This window comes from Eptesicus fuscus, chromosome 4 (genome assembly GCF_027574615.1).
Source record: "Eptesicus fuscus isolate TK198812 chromosome 4, DD_ASM_mEF_20220401, whole genome shotgun sequence".
Taxonomy (NCBI): Eukaryota; Metazoa; Chordata; class Mammalia; order Chiroptera; family Vespertilionidae; genus Eptesicus; species Eptesicus fuscus.
Genome location: NC_072476.1, coordinates 89,024,551 through 89,042,337, shown reverse-complemented (window position 1 = coordinate 89,042,337; position 17,787 = coordinate 89,024,551). Strand labels below are relative to the sequence as shown.

At 41.2% G+C, this 17,787-nt stretch overlaps 1 pseudogene; it reads right to left on the bottom strand.

Moving 5' to 3' along the window:
• LOC103305298 (ATP-dependent RNA helicase DDX54-like) overlaps window positions 1-17,787 on the bottom strand; it is a 44,802-nt pseudogene that overhangs the window by 2,616 nt on the left and 24,399 nt on the right.

Sequence of the window (17,787 nt, the reverse complement as noted above, 5' to 3'; positions counted from 1 at the left end):
CTGTGGCACATTTACCTGTCTCTCAGGTTTAGAATTTTACAGTATTATTCCACCATGGAACACTACACAGCTGTGAAAAAGAAGGATCTCTTACCCTTTGAGATAGCATGGAAGGACCTGGAGAGTATTATGCCAAGCGAAATAAACCAATCAAAGATAAATATCACATGATCCCATCCATATGTGGAATCTAATGAACAAAATAAACTGGAGAACAAAATAGATCCAGAGACACAGAAGCATGGAACAGACTGTCAAATCTCAGAGGGAAGGTGGAGGTCAGTGGGTAGGTGGGGAAGATTAACCAGGGAACTTATATACATACTAGAGGCCCAGTGCATGAAATCCGTGCACCTGTGGGGCCCCTCCTCTCAGCTCCCCAATATTCATGTATTTTTGTACACGTGTGTATGCATGCATATTTTTTTTTTTTTGTTAATCCTCACCTGAGGACATTTTTCATTGATTTTTAGAGTAGAAGGGAAGGTGAGAGACAGAGAGAGAAATATGGATGTGGGAAAGACACATCAATTGGTTGCCTCCTGCACATGCCCAGACCGAATCCAGCAGAAACAGCACCGCCGACAGGGCCAACTGCTGGCAGCCTGCTGGGGCTCAGGCGTTGAGCATATGGTGATTTTCTGTTTCTGCTTCCACTTCTGGTAGAGGTCCCGCTTGTAGGAGCTGCTGATGTAGCGACCACTTTCTGTCTTGATCTTCTTCTTGTCCTCCTGTCCTGACTGTCCCAGAAACCGCTTCTTCTTCCGGTCCCACTTGAGCTGCTGCTGGCCCCTGGTCAGGTTCTGGGCCTCATCCCCCATCAGGTCCAGGATAGCGCCAGCCACTTGCTGCTCAAAGGTGCCCCTGTCCCCACAAACACTCAGGCCCCGTTCATTGTCGAAGTCCTTGGGCCCATAGAGGACATAGAAATCCTGGTCCAGTGGCCAGGCCTCCTCCTTCTACCTCTTGGATCCCTGCTCAGGTCCTGGATGCTGCCATTTCCAGCCCACGACCTCTGTGAAGACGTCCTCCATGCTCTCTCTCTCTCTCTCTCTCTCTCTCTCTCTCTCTCTCTCTCTCCCTCTCTCCCCCTCCTCCCCCTTCTCCTCCTCTTTCCCAAGCTGCTTTGCCCACAGTGCTGGGCAGCTCGGGGCTGGGCCAGCCAGGCCCTCCTGCAGCTCCTGCCAGAAGCTGGCAAAGGCCTTGCAGTCCTTCTGCCACTTAGCCTGCATCACCTGGCTGCTCAGGTCCTGGCTGGAGGCATTGATCACAAAGATGGTCGCCCGGGAGTGGTACTGCTTGATGCTGTCCACCAGCCTCAGCAGCTCCTCCTCAAAGCTTGAGCTGAAGAGAGGGTGTAGGCCCAGCTCCACGAGGTCCAGCTCCTTGGACCACTTGATGGACTCTGGCGAGCGCACATACTGCTGCTGAGCATTGGCCACATGACCCAGGCCCGCAGCTCCAGCGATGCCTCCAGGGTGTTATACAAGCCGCAGTCCTTGTTGTCCACCATGCTCTGTGGCACCCAGCCCAGCACACTGTCCACACTGACCACACCTGAGGGCTCCTTGTGGGGGCGGTGAGGGTAAGGGCACGGCCCAGGAACAGGTGCAGGTCCAGCAGGTTAGGGACCTCATCTGGGGCCACCAAGGAGTAGGCTGTGCCACTTCAGCTAGCCTGGGCAACACAACCACACAGTGCAGGAAGAGCTTGCCTTTGGCCGGGAAGCTGAGTTGATGACATTGTCCAGCAGCAGGATGTCCAGGCCCCAGGCTGCCAGGTTGGTCATGATGAGGGTGAGCACTTGCCATGGGTGAACTTGGCAAGGTTGATCTTACAGCCATCTGGTCCAGGGCACTGTAGATGTGGGTGCAGTTTACCCACTGGAGCAGCCTCGGCTGGCAGAGACCAAGCAGCTGAGGGGAGGCAGACGCTCAAAGCCTGAGCCCTGGGTGGAGAGGGATAACCAGGGGGGTGGGGCCAGCCAGGAGGGGAGGGGCCGATCAAGGTAGATCCTGAGGTTGGCTGCCCCAGTGTGTGTCATAGCAACCAGTGGTTCTGCTGTTGGGTCAATTTGCATATTACCCTTTTATTATATAGGACTAGAGGACTGGTGCATGAATTCATGCACCAGTTGGGTCCCTAAGCCTGGCCTGTGGGATCGGGCCTAAACCAGCAGTCAGACATCCCTCTCACAATCCGGGAATGCTGGCTCCCAACCGCTCACCTACCTGCCTGCCTGACTGCCCCTAACCACTTCTGCCTGCTAGCCTGATCACCCCCTAACCACTGCCCTGCTGGCCTGATCAACGCCTAACTGCTCCCCTGCCAGCCCGATTGCCCTGCTGGCCCAATCACCCCCAACACTCCTCCCCTGCTGGCCTGGTCACCCCTAACTGCCCTCCCCTGCCGGCCTGATTGCCCACAACTGCCCTCCCCTGTCAGCCATCTTGTGGTAGCAACTTGTGACCACATGTGGGCGGCCATCTTGTGACCACATGGGGAAGCCATCTTGTGTGAAGATGGTCAATTTACATATCACCACTTTATTATATAGGATGGTCAATGATGGTCAATTTACATATCACCTCTTTATTATATAGGATAGGATATTCATAACCCATGGACACAGACAACAGTGTGGTGAAGACCTGGGAGGGGTGGGTGCAGGGTGAAGGGGGTCAATGGGGAAAAGGGGGGGGGGGGTAACGTCTATAATATTTTCAACAATAAAAATAAATTTAAAAAATTAAAATTAAAAAAGGAATAAAATGAACATGAAGTAGAGTACTATGAGGAGTAACATAGAGTAACATGAAGACCAGCAGAAGCTATTGTTCAGAGATTTGTTTTTTCTAGAAGATAAAATTTGCTTTTCTAGCTTCCCTTCCACTGCCTTAATCCTATCTAATAAAAGAGTAATATGCAAATTGACTGTGCCTCTGCTACACCCACAAGCCACGCCCACAAGAAAATCAGGCGTGAATATGCAAATAAACCTAAACCCAACCAAGGTGGCTGAGGCCACAGAGAGCAAGAGGGAGGCTTGGGTTTCCCTGGCAATGGAGGAAGCCAAGCTTCTGCAGCCCTGGCCGGCCTAGGCCTCCACTCCAGGCTACAAAGTTTCAATTATAGAAGATAAATAAATCCCAACAGAAATGGCTGCCACCACAGAGTGAGCAGAAGGCTTGGCTCCACTCCAGGCTACAAAGTTTCAATTGTAAAAGATAAATAAATCCCAGGTACCAGGGACTCTGCTTGGGTCGCCGGGGGACGTGGCCAGCCTGCAACCACCACAGGCCCCTCGCCCAGGCTGCCCCACGCCCCAAGGGAACCCCACCCTGATCCGGGACACCCTTCAGGGCAAACCAGCTGGCCCACACCCATGCACCAGGCCTCTATCCTATCTAATAAAAGAGTAATATGCAAACTGACCATCACTTGAACCACACAAGATGGCTGCCCCCACGTGGTCAAAGATCCTGCCCCCATGTGGACACAAGATGGCCACCACAAGATGGCCAGCAGAGAAGGGCAGTTGGGAGGGACCAGGCCTGCAAGGGAGGGCAGTTGTGTGTGACCAGGCCAGCAGGGGAGGGCAGTTGGGAGGGACCAGGCCTGCAAGAGAGGGCAGTTGGGGGTGACCAGGCCTGCAGGGGAGGGCAGTTAGGGGCAAACAGACTGGCAGGGGAGCAGTTAGGCATCAATCAGGTTGGCAGGGGAGTGGTTAGGGGGTGAACAGGCTGGCAGGCAGAAGCAGTTAGGGGCAATCAGGAAGGCAGGCAGGTGAGCAGTTGGGAGCCAGCAGTCCTGGATTGTGAGAGGGCAGTGGGACATCCCTCAAGGGGTCCCAGATTGGAGAGGGTGCAGGATGGGCTGAGGGACACCCTCCCCCCCCCCATGCACGAATTTCGTGTACCAGGCCTCTAGTAAAATAATAATTGTAGAATTTTCTGTTTTTATAAATCTGATGTTAGATGGAACAGCCCAAGTTTACACTGGATATAATAAAGGATGGTGCCTCTGAGGTCAGAGTTATCTTTAGTTTAATTTCCCAACATTTTAAGTGGGAAATGCTACTTCAGTCAAACTCACTAATTTTCGTTTCTGCTATACAGTCCTTCTTTCATAACTAGTAATATTTTTAAAATAAAAGAGGCAGAACCAATGGAAATAATGAAAATTTCTCTTCCATGGTGATGCCCTTTTCTGGTTAACATGACTGAAAAGAAACTTGGAGCTGTCAGGAGGTACTACACTGTCTTCCAGTTCCCAGGGAATGGTAAGCAACCTTTCTCATTTCCTTTTTCTGACTATAATGCCTTCCAATTCTATTTAGGAGTTCATCTAATTCATTTTTCCAGATTAGCAAGACTTGCTCTGAGTCGTGTCCTATTTCCTCTCTTGCTGTGAGCAGAGACACATCGTTGTAGAAACCCGTTGGTCCCAGTGATCATTTCCTTAGACAAAGAATGCACAGGTCCAGCTCTGTGCAGCCCAGAGGATATCTGCTCCTGCCAGGAACAAGCCTTAGTAGAGGGAGAATAAACAAACAGGGGAGGTAATTCACTAACAAAAGAGAACACCTCCCAAGCTTCAAAGTCCCTAAAAAACCAATGCAGCATTAATGAGACAGCCCTATTAGAAACTTTTTTAAAATAATTTTTGATGACACTTTATAAAATAGAAGCCCAGTCTAGCTCTCTTTGTCTACTGTTTAAACATCTTTATTGTTGAAAAAAAGGTCTGTTTTTTACTAAGAAAATAATGTAGAGTATATCCATTTCTTGACTTGACTACTCATTATACCTCCATTAAAGGCATTACATTCCACTTGGCATATTGGTCACTTTAATGCTAAAGTTTTGCTCATAAGAAAGTGTACACCCACATTCCATCTTTTTAAATGCATACTAAATAAAAATTACTTTATTTTGGCTTGTATTTCCCAAACCATCTAATGAAACCTACCTACAACCCAGAGTTATGCTAATCCCTTACCAAAAACACTCTCTTCGTTGTAGCCATAACAGTGTTAAGGTTTCCAATTTTCTTTTTTTTAATTTTTGAAATCTCTCACTGAATTGACACCAATGGGGAAAATACGAATACATCAAGCAATTATTAAACACATTTAAAATGATGTGATTTTTGTTGTGTTGTTACGAAAATCTTTAATGTGCACTCAGTTCAGAAATGTAAAAATATACTGAGGGGGACAAAAGTAGGTTTACAGTTGTTCATATGGAAAATAATACAATAATAAATAGCAACACAAGAATAAACTCTGTGTTTCCTGTACTCACAACTGTAAACCTACTTTTGCCCCACCCTGTATGTATTTTCAAAAGAAATCAAAAGAGCAGATATGGGAGGGAGGTGTCTCTCAGGTTTAGTATTTTACAGTATCATTCCATCACAGACAATAGAAGCAATAGACATTGATCATCTTAAACTTCACACATATAAATAAAGCAAACCATTAACCCACTGGTTTTCATGCACCACAGAATTTTTAAAACATGCAATACTTATTTATTCAGGAGCACTGACTTCTTTTCCCTTAACTTGTGAAAAAAAAAAAAAATACAACAGCCAACACAATAGCTGTCCCGTGTGAATGAGTCAAAATTATACCTAATTTTTTATCCAATCAGCAAATATGTTTTGGTGTGCCACAGAATTTTAGTTTATGTGCATGAGATTTAAAAAAGATTGAAAATCACTATAATTAACCTAATATAAATAGATATCTCACTATCTCCCATGGAATAATGTATGTATTGGCCTGAAACAGCTCATCGCTACATATACTTTCTGAAGAAGCATACAGATGGGACAACGAGATAGCTTGTAACTGCCAAAACTTCTCCCTTAATATTCCCTCATCTATCTATCCAATTAAAAATAAACAAACAGTCCACAGAAACATAAAAGTAAAAGTTGTTTGTTTTGCAAACAAAGCTTCAGGATGTAGCCCCTCCCTCTCCTTTCCAATTGTGTTTCCAGTTGGCTTTAGGGTCATTCACAAAGATCCCAATTCTCCTCCCATCCCTGTGGGAGGGATGTACTTCCTGCCCACCTGGCTGAAGTCTATCATGTCATCTGACTTGCTTTGGCCAATGAAAGGTGAGCAGAAAGCAAATGTGTCACTTCTCAAGAGGAGTTTTAGGATCTGCCTTCTCTTTCCCTGGGAAGGTCATTTCCAGATGGAGTCACTCCTGAGCAACCACTGTGAAGAGTGCTCCCTCTGTCAATCCACAGCGAACATGTAGCCTGAGGGAGAAACCAACTTGTGTGGTGTTAATCCATTGAGATTTTAGGATTTTTTTAATTCAACCTAACTTAGTGTCCGCTAACAAACCATTTCCCAGAGGGACATTGGAGGAGACAGCAAAGTGAGCCAACATAATAACAGGTGCATTCAAAATAACATAAATCAAGTACCCCTACAAATCTACAAAAGGCCACTCGTTCTTCCATTTTAAAATCCAAGCCTTGTGTATTTTAAAAGATGCACAGCCTTCTATTAAAAACAATAGCTATTTTTTAAATTATATGAAGTTTTCAAGTCATAGGGGTTTAAAGTAGTACTTAATAGTAATTGTAATAAATTATTTACATAGTACCCTGAAACAGTTTAAATTCATGTTTCATGTTAATTTCATTATGATTGAGGGAGGTCTGGTTAGAAGCTCCTCAGTTTCATTCTGCATGTTTTCTAGAAGAAATGACAATGCCTATGTCAACACTGATCAAAATGCACTTTGAAAAATAGCAGAGTAAATAAAAATATTAGACTTAAATGCTTAAAAGGAAATTAAATACTATGTGTATTGAAGAGAGAAATGGTTTTATTCTAGGTGCTCAAATGCATTATCTGTAAGGTAAAAACAAACACACACACAACAGCTATGTGTTAGACTACTTGTTAGAATCCTAGCAATGTCTCAGAGAAATCATATGGACGTTAAGGAGCATTAGCTCAAGATCTCAGTGTACACTCACAGAAGATGACAGCATTGCAAGTCCTGCTGAATGGTGTGGCCTCCTAGGAAAGTAAAATCACAAAGAAAGTCACCAAAAGCTGTCTCTTATGAACCACTAGATATGACAGTGTCATGAAGTGACACTGAGCATTCTACAAAGCTGGACAAATGACACTTCTCAGACGGCCTGGGCAATGTAATTAAGGGAGGAATGTGTGAAGTAGAGGAAATACTAGGACTCAGAGGCATCCAATACCATTTAAAAATTAAATAGAAGAAAGAATCATATATTCTTTTGGAAAATAATAGCCCTAAATAAATGTGTGTGTGCATGTGCTCTACATAACACTAGATCATTATTTAACAAGTATTTATCGAGGGCTTATTATGTAAAAGTTAGCATGGACAATACAGAGATGTTTTAAAAACACCTGTGGTCTCCCAAACTTTACAACCTATTCCACACCAAGAATTCTAAGTCTCAGTGGCATAGTGCATCTCCACTAGAGCAGTTTGCACCCAGCCCACGCTTTGATTATTGTAAAGACTTAGTACTTAGCGGAGCAAATAAACAATGGCTGAGAATGAATCCCCTAAGTTTATTTTTTATACACAAACTTCTATTTCTGAAAGCTTGCCATTCCTCATTTGGGATATTCACAAAGCACCTGCAATATAGGTTCCCTCTACCCCACAGCATGACGAATTTGTTACAGATATATTGTGACAATTTTATAATAATCATGGTACTGCAATGTCAAGCATTAATCATAGACACAACCAACAGTGTGGTAATTACCAGAGGGAAAAGGGAATGAGGAGAAGTAGAAGAGGGGATGGAGGGGATAAATGGCAATAGACGGAGACTTGACTTGAGGTGATAAACACACAATACAATATATAGGTTATGTATTATGGAATTGCACACTTGAAACCTATATAATTTTATCAACCAATGTTACCCCAATAAATTCAGTTTTAAAAAAATATATCATGGGCACAATTGGCAAAATCTGAATATAACCTGTACATTGGATTTGTATTAATTGTATTTATATTAATTTTGAGATTTTAAAAACTAACATATATATATATGTGTGTGTGTGTGTGTGTATGATAATCCCTTCTATGATAGACATTAAAATTTTCTAGATTAGTGTATAAAGTGCAACTATATTCCAAATTCCACACCCTTCAGAACTATATGAAGGTAAATAAAAAATAATAATTATGATGCTTCCTTTATACTATCAGGTCTCATTTTAGTTGGAAATTTTTGGAATTTGAAGTCTTACCAAATCTCCATGAGAAAGAAAAATGTCCATGCTAGAGGACGATGAAGTTTAGAATGTTGGAGCATGTTAAATCCTTTTCTCTATCCAGTATCAATATTCTGTGCATTGTCATTCCTAGTTCTATGGCATGTGAACAATTTTAATTATGCTGTGATAAGACTGTTATAGTATATTGTTCTGTACAACATCCAAAACATTAATGCTAATATGTGGTCACAGGCAAACCTTTACATGCTGTGCATTTGCACCATATGCTAGTTAACTTAACTGATAGGCACACACTTGGAAAACCCAATGCTATAACCCTTTAAAGTAAACTGTCCATTGAAATTCTTTGCCTTTCAGCAGGTTCATGAAAACCTTTCAGATAATACTATCAGGTAGAAAGATGATCAATAAAATTAGAAATTACAAATCCTCTTAGAATATTTTCCAAGTGTGGATATTAAAAAGAGACACACCGTAAGCATGTATTCAACTTGATTGTTCCTACTGTTGACTAGTCTGCAGATGGTTTCGGCTGACTGTCCCATAACTAGATACGATATTTTTCATGTCATCTTTATCAAAGTAAATGCTAATTGCTGTGACAGATAGGTCCCAACTTTTCTGTTTATACAAAGTTTATTGTGCAGCAGACTCATCCATGTGCTCTTGGTTGGGCAGCCTTCCACATGGTCAGTCAGGGCCCATGCTTCTTCCATCTTCTTTAAAGCTCTGCCCTCTTCTAGATCCTGGGAGTCCCTGTCATTCAGCCCACTTGTTTCTTAACCACACCGGTCTGAAAGCCACATTTCTTCATATTTCATCTGTGAGAGCTAGTCACACAGCCCCGCCTCAAGGGGAAAGGAGCTGGGAAATGCAGTCGCTGGCTGGGCCACCACTCCCCAGCATCATCTCTACACTGAATGGGGCCATGGATTGTTCAGGTGTCTCTGCCAAACAGGCCATTTGCATTTCTTCTCAATGTCATTTGCCTTTAAAGATCTAAAATTAGTTAGAGGGGAGTCAAATCATCACACACGTCCACATGCAAGGAATAATTTTTGCGATAGAATAGAAACATCACTTTTACGTCTTCCATAATACTACAGTAGACTTCAATTGAATCTGGATGCTTGTATCAAATAGTGCTAATAATAATAATTTAAAATTTGGATGAGAAAAAAATTCAGCATATACAAAGAATATTCATTCTTACATATTCCAGTCTTCACTTCTCCTGGAAGTTTTACATTTATGATGAGATATAATCCCCCATTTTCTAAATAGAAAGCACAGAAATGTAAGTACTGCTGGGAGAGTCTTTAATGCATCAGGGCCTCAATTAGCATTTTGTAGGCTGAGGTCCAGTAATGATAATGACTTTGATTGCTTGCCTTTTTTTCAGACCTTACCAAATTGCTGAGATTTACACTGACACACCCAGGCTCCACTGATCGAAACACTATCAGTTGCTCGAATATGACTTCAAGCGGTGAAATCTAAATTTTACTTTTTTCCAACTCCTAGAGAAATTATTTGAGTCAAGAAAAGTAAGTGCTTATAACTTTGATTTCAAATAAATGAGTCCGTAAATATAAGAAGGTTTGTGTAACTTATAAAAATAAAAATTACCTTGAAATTGTCCTAAACATGTTTTAAGTAAAGGAAAAAAGAGGATCCCATTTAAGATGAGGCAGTAAACTCACAGAGGCATAGTAGTAAGAATATAATATGCTATTGGGCTCAAAAGAAATTACGCCAAACTTCAGCAATGACATCAGAAGAAAAAATGCAAAAATATTGATGACCAGACTTCCATGATTAATAAAAAATACTCTTACTCCTGAAAGACAATTAATTGACACAGTACTAATTCTTTTAAAAGCATGGTAACGATGCAATGAAGTAAGGGGATGTCTTTCATGAGTACTTTCAATTGACAGCTGGTATATGACATCAGGTAGGGATACTAGGCCAACTCTAGGAGAACTGAGGAGCAGGCAACATAAAATGAAAGGAATATGAAACAAAACATTTTTCATTCTAGCATGGAGATTTATCTATAGTGCAGATGGGACTACGATTTACCAGAAAACAGGGGTCAATGTTAAACTATAATTATGCCTCTTTCACAATGTCTGGAGATTATTTCTAGCCTTACTTAGAAAATCTGGAAAAAGGGTTTTCTATAGAAGAATGACATTCTTCCTCCCCGGCCTGCTCTTTTCAGCGGGGCCACCCCAAGAACAAATCTCATGTAGTTCCTGGCTACAGCGTGCACAACATGCATTGAATAGAATGAATTATTTCAGCTTCAACATGGCATGAATTGAATGTCAAGATAACCTCTCTTTCACTGCACAATTTGGCATGCATTTGTTTTTAATTTAAAATGAGTTAAAATTAATTTTGTCTTAAAATTTTCATGCCACTTTCTGGTATGATTGCAGCTACCCTGGAGGGCGATGAAACTGGAGTTGGGAATCACAGCTCTAGTCTTTAGAGAGAAAGACGCAATCTCCATAACTTCAAAATCATTTCACTAGTGGGTATGTATGGTCTGAATTTTCAAATCTAGGGAGCTGACCATATGCTCCCTCTCCTGTGAAAGTACCAGTGGCAAATTGCCACATCTGACAGACACAGGAAGAATTGGAGATGTGTAGTAACAAGGAATTATAAATATGGATATGAGGGTACTTCATTATGCATATTACTTAATATAAATGTATGGCTCTGTGTTCATTGCAAACCTTTTCCCCCCTAAAGTTACAGAGTGTCCTATAAAGTTATGCTGTGTCCTATCCTGGAGTTATCAATAGGGCAGCCAGAAGCTGAGTGCAATCAGGAGGAAATAGCTGAGAAAGAAAAATGCATTGCAAAATAGGTACTAGAATCTACTGGAAAGAGTTGCTCCACAATATAGTAGCATTACCTGTGATTTTCATTTTGTGGATTGTTAATAGAACATCAGGTTCCAGTGGTGGCAATATTCACTGGGGACCCAATTCATTCCCTAGGTTCAAATTAACAGTACAGTCTTACAGATTTCTAGAGAAAGATACATAACGCTGTCAAAATCGCAGCATATTGTTAAATCATGTGTTAAAATAAGATCCAGAAGTCACAGTAAAAAAAATTTTTAAACCGTAATTGTGCTATGGAAATATTTCTAAAAAACACACATTGTTTTCCAAAACAAAATATGCTCTCTATTTACCATTTTTTATTGAGCTATTTTATAAGCATTTTTGCATGGGATTCATGGAATTCAAGCAACTTTCACACCTGATATGAAAGCTCATGGCATCCCTGGGAGTTCAGGAAGGTAAAATTATATTATTTCTACTCTTTTACTGAAGTGAGTAGATAGATGATGTAGGTTATCCAAAGGCATAAGCAGAAAAGTGGCAGACCCAGGTATCAAACCTCTAACAACCAATTCTGTCATAGAATGGGGCTTTCAAGCATACATGTGGTCTAATGCATACTTTCACCTTTCAACATGTCTAAAATATGCTTGGCCCAGGCAAACAGAACCCTAATTCATTCTTACATTTGCGAGGTAATAAGCCTAAAATGAATTAAAAGGCGTATCATGCCATGGCCTTGGGAAATAACATCCTCTCTCGTTGCCATTACAGAGAGAGGCAAAATCATATCAAAGTAAGCTAGACAGTTAAAAGGGAATAGGAAATAAAAAGGAAGTGGCCAAGCAATGCTGGTGGCAGCCGTCTGAAAGGGAACATCAGCTGGATCAAATAACAGAGCTTTCTTAGTTGACTCTAGAAAGAACAAACTACAAAAAAAAAAAAATTATGCACACACCATTATGATTATGCTAAATCTAAATACACATTCACACACGTGTAGCTTTAGAAGGTGTATTGGTGAGCCTCTCACAGGCAGACCGGATTAACACCAAATCCAAGTGTCTCTGAAGTCAGTGTAGATGGTCACTCACATGGCCTAGTCTGAGATGAGCTGAAAGCTCACATCTCTCCATGGCTGGCATGGACCTGAAATCTCCTCCAGGAAAGCCATTTCTGAGGATTCAGACTCAAATGCAAAAACATAACAGGGAGGAATGATTTTTATTTCAATTTACCCAGTAATACAATAGTTTGTCAAGATATCTGGGAAAGAATCTGGCATTGTAAAAAGCACTGAAGGGGAAAAAGCAAGGAGAGGCCCAAAGAAATGTACAGTACCCAGAAAGGGTGAGCCCTGCCACCAGGAATCTCAGCAAACTGTTCTATTTGGTTGAAAAATTATCACTTTATAAAGCCAGGAGAGCAGCCTGATAGGTGGTATAATAATGAATTCTAAAGATCTCAAAGGGCTACAAGGCAACATGTTCGGTAGTTGGTGTAGCCATATGCAATTGGTTACCTGTCTAAAATCTTTCAAAGAGTTTCTCCTTCCCCTGCATACTCCCTTGGCAAAGCCATTACATCTCTGGAGCCACCAGACTTCATCCCCTATCTTTCTCCTCTGCACCATTCCCCTTCTCTACACACATATACCCTACATTCCTGCAGCACAAATTATAGGGCAAACCATATTTTCTTATCTCTGGAAACTTTCACCCATAGTGCCTTCAGCCTAGAATTCATGTGAAAATAAAATAATTAAAAAAACACATGCGTTGGCAGCTCATACTGAATGTTCAAGACTCAACTCAAAGCATTCCTCCAGAAAGCTACCACCCAGGCTAGAGAACGCTCCCTTTTTATATGTTTCAAGTGCATCATATGCAAACAAGTCCCAGTTCGAACTTGATTCTACAGAATACTTCAGAAAACTGGACAAAAACAACTGCAGACCAGTTAAATTCTAATCACTATACCAGTTGACTTGCACACCTCAAAATGCACAAAAAGAACCCAAGAAGGGTTCTGAAAAAAAGCAAGGCAGCGTCTCATAATTCAGATAATCAAAGTAAAAGAATTCAGCCTTGAAAACAGAATCCAAATGCTTGCAAAGAATTCATGTACAAGTGAGATTTTTTTTTTGTTCTTAGTCTATTTACTGAACTCTCAATCTTGAGTTGTTAAAGTAATAAAGCATAGGGCACTTTTTAATCCTTCGCATACTGGCCCTAGTGACAAAAGAAAGGAAAAAAAGAATGTGTGACTTAAAGTTGGAAAAAAGATAAGGTTTTCCACCCATTGTGCAAAATTTTCTTCCCTAGCAGAGCATGTTTAGCCCACTATTTCCTCAAAAAAGGGAAGATATTAACTTGACCTTTGAAATGAAAGTATCTTCTTAAAAGTAAGCCTCTAACTTGAAAATAAAGCAAGAGTCAAGGGTAAATAGCAATTCACTTTGAAAATAATTAGCTGGAACAGTTGGACTATCAAAGTGACAAATCTGAGAAATATAAAATATTGTAAATTGCTTAATTCAACTTTTGGTTCCCTATTTATGTGTTTTTTACTTCAATTTATTTATGTGCTATAATGTTAGACTATTTTGTCTATACTTTGTGATTATCCTATGTACCTAGGAAAAGACTGTCTTTGGAAATTGGTGAATAGATAATGATACGTCGTTCATTATAATTGATTCTGATATAGAGAACACTATAGAGAAGAAAAGTAGATATAAAATGGTCTGGCTTTTATTTTTGACACTGAATTTGTGCACAATCATTTAACTAGATTGCTAGTTATCCCATTTTCAAATTATAGAACAGAGTTCATGAATTGTAACCAATCATTGAAATAAAATCATCAGGTGAAGGTGTAAGATGCATTAGTGATAGTTGCAACATTTGAAAAATACATGTAAAGTACTGTGTCTCTTATTGGACCTACTTTTTAAAGTATCAATGGATTCTTCTATGAAATAAAATATTTTCCCTCTTGACAGTAAATGGAACTGCCAATATGTATGAGAATTCAAAGCTTCCTAAAATTTTTGTTATGAGAGCCACTGAGGAGAGTTAGCTATTGGATGACCTTCACCCATTGGAGATTGAATATCTCTGCTTTTCAAGTGATTTCTGTATCTACAGACACCATTCGAGTTGAAATTAATAGCCCGAACATAGGCATGATTTAATCAAAAGTCCTTGGTGCCTAGCCCAGCATTTCAACTTAAGAATTGAAATCCAGTTTCTACATTTAAAAAATCAAATCCATTCTCTACAGAAATTTTTTTATAAAACATCTTGGCACCTGCAATGCTGAAAATAGAGCCAGCCCTATTTAAGAGAAAGTAACAGCAAATCAGGGATTTGTGTGATGGCAGTAAAATGCAGTTAAGTATGGTCATGCCAGGTTTTAGTCTAGAGACTGGTTTTTTATAGCACATTATAAACTCCTGAAACAAGAGGTTATTAGAGGATCAGTTCCCTAACTGTGTGGTTCTAGCAAGCTCTGCTCTGCTGCACGCTTTATTCTCCTGCTGAGAGCTCTGTCTTCTGAGGTGCACAGCACATCCATCAGCCCCTTTCAGCTGTTACGGCCCTTCATTTATTCCAGTGTTCACCTCGCCTTATTCCCTTGCCTCTGGCCCATGGACCTCAGAGATCTACAGTTCTCTTTGGCCTCTTAACAGGCATAATGGATCACCAGCTGAACCATCATCACACAGCCCTTCCTGCTAGAGAATTATTTCTCTCCTGCTTTAAATGTTCTTCCTTTTGCTTGGCAGATCCCTTTGCTGCTGTTCTTGCTGTGTAGTTGCCTATATGCAAAGTGCTCCAACTTGGCCAAAAAAAAATGCTGACTTGCCTTTTGAAGTTGTCTCTTGAGCTTTGGCCTTTTGATCTTTTCCAGCAGGGAGCAGATACATATATCCTCCAACACCAACATACGTGCTCAAGAAAATTAAGTGTTTTTATCATCAGGTCTCTATTATTTGTACTCATAATAGATTATTATTTGACTACTAGAGGCCCGATACACAAAATTCGTGCAAGGGACTCTGCCCTCGTAGCCCCGGCTTTGTCCAGAAGGTTGTTTGGCTGTCGGGTCTAATTAGCATAATATGCTTTTATTATTATAGATTTAGAAACTGATCCCTATTTATCTTACTACTAGAGTCCTCTCATGTTGAAAGTACTTTCCTAAATACAGTATTCTGTTTCAGGAAACAATAAAGCTACTAAATTTTATTAATAACTAGAGAAAATAAAAGGTAGTGAAGTTCTCAAAAAGAGGTAATCCCAAACCCTTGATATCGTTAATAATGTTGTTGTACTAATGTCCATATCTGTTCCATATTATTTCATTAGTTAGTGATGATCTGGCTGGTCTAATACCTCCTATAAGAACTAATATATGTGTTAGTGGAACCATCACTGGGTTGATAGCTGTAGGATCTGAATTCTAGTCTCTGTTCTATGTTGATTAACTGAAGGGCTTTGGGCAAGTGACCTAAATTTTTTAAGCCTGTCTCCATATCTGTATTAATTGTGGGTTGGAGTAGATCACTATGATCCATTCTAAGTCTAGTACTCAGAGAGGAACTTGAACCCAGCTCCTCCTTTTTTCATTGCCTGACTCTCTGTCCTTTCTTTTCCTGAGAGAGGGAGGGAGGGAGGGAGGGAGGGAGGGAGGGAGGGAGGGAGGGAGGGAGGGAGGGAGGGAGGGAGGGAGGGAGGGAGAGAGAGAGAGAGAGAGAGAGAGAGAGAGAGAGAGGAGATATCCCTGCTCTTTCCTTTCCATTTTGCACTTTTTTTATGCCTTCCTCTGTCTATTCGCAGCCCCTCCCCACTGATTCAGTTACAGAACAGCCACCTAATTCTCAGATTTGAGGTCCTGTTGGCTCTCTATCCCAAGTGAAGGTCTATTTGGTATTAAAATTAACCTTGCCTACAGAGTGGCCCCTGAGAATTAAGAAAGATCTCACAACAGAATAAAGATCCCAAGAATACCTTGACCATTCCTCAATCCTGTCCCAATCCAGTATTATAAATTAGGAGAATAAAAAAAGAATATTTAACCAATTCTTATTGCAAACATGGGAACAATGTAATTAATCTCCAGGGGAAAATGGCTCTTTAAGAAAACAGCTTAGGAATTCTTTTGGATATGAAAGGGTAGCTCCTCTCACCCCCATATCAAAAAGCTATTTTAAGTTTCTGCCTCTGAATGAGAAGGGGTAATGGTCCCAGAATTTAAGGAAGAGGGGATATGTAAAGCAGCTAGAGTGGGGAAATACCAATCAATTTTAAGAAACATTTAGACCTCATGCCAAATGCATCATATTGATTCATTTCTTCGCCACCCCCATCTTCTCCCGCCCTATTCTAAATCTGCTGCCCATAGCAGGCTTGTGTTGGTGATACTTTAGGCAGGAAAAGAGGGGTGGTGTCAGGTATGGAGTGAAATGGTAGGAAAGCACAGCCTCAGGAGATTAACAATGACATTGGGAGTCAGGCAGCAGCATTCACCAATGTAGGAGAGGTGTGACTTCTCCCAGTTTTGGGGTACAGACACCCTGACCCCATCTAAACATATTGGGAAGCTTCAAGGTCCCTATCAGTGCACAGCATGGGAGCTGGAATCACTTTATTTGTATTTTAAAGGCACACTGACCCCTGTAGTGTGAGGATGACAGGCCTTCATGATGAGATTTACTGACCCATCCTGATCGCGCTTCAGGAACCCCCCAAGTGTCTTTCCCCAATGCCTTGTTTTCTTCTATTTCCACCAAATATTATTCCCCTGACCTCCCCTCCCCCCCAAAAGTCAACACATTCCCTGAGTAAAAGAGTGCAATAGATCAAGAGAAGTTTTTCTAGCCTCTTGCTTGCTCATGTCCCTCTGCCTCTGGGGGTCTCTGGTCATCTCCCTTGCACCTCAGCACTGCTACAGGAGAGAGGGGTGGGGAGAAGGCAAGGTGAGAGCCACAGTCTTCTAGACCAGCCATGAAGAGGACTGGGACCAGCTCTGGGTAAAAGGTAGGATTTAGATGCAGGTAACAGTAATAAATTCTCTCCCTCAACACCCTCTGAAGACAACATATTAGGACACATCACTCTTTATCACCTCCATCTTTCTCTCTTCCTTTCCTCTTTCTAGCTTTATATTTCTCTTGTTCACACATACACACACAATTATACTAAAAATACAAAATGAGAACATAAAAATTAGTCTTTATATGTTGTTTAATATTATATACCTTTTTTCATTCTTTTCAAAATAGAAAAAAACTTTGTTTTTTTATTATGCTTATCAATGCTTACTATAAGTGAACTAGAGGCCCGGTACACTAATTCATGCACGGGTGGGGTCTGGCCAGCCCACCCCGATCAGGGCCGATCTGACGGGCTGGCTGCAGGGAGGGGCCCCAGGTGGTTGGCGGGCCAGCCCCACCCCCTGGTCAAACTCCCAGTAGAGGGGACAATTTGCACATTACCCTTTTATTATATAGGACTAGGAAATGTAAAAATGGATAAAGGAAAATGCAAGGTCTGCTACTAGTCAGAAAAAAATCATTTCTATATTTTAGAGCATAATTTTCCCAGGGTTTTTGCTTTTTTTTAAGTACAATTCTCATTTTTT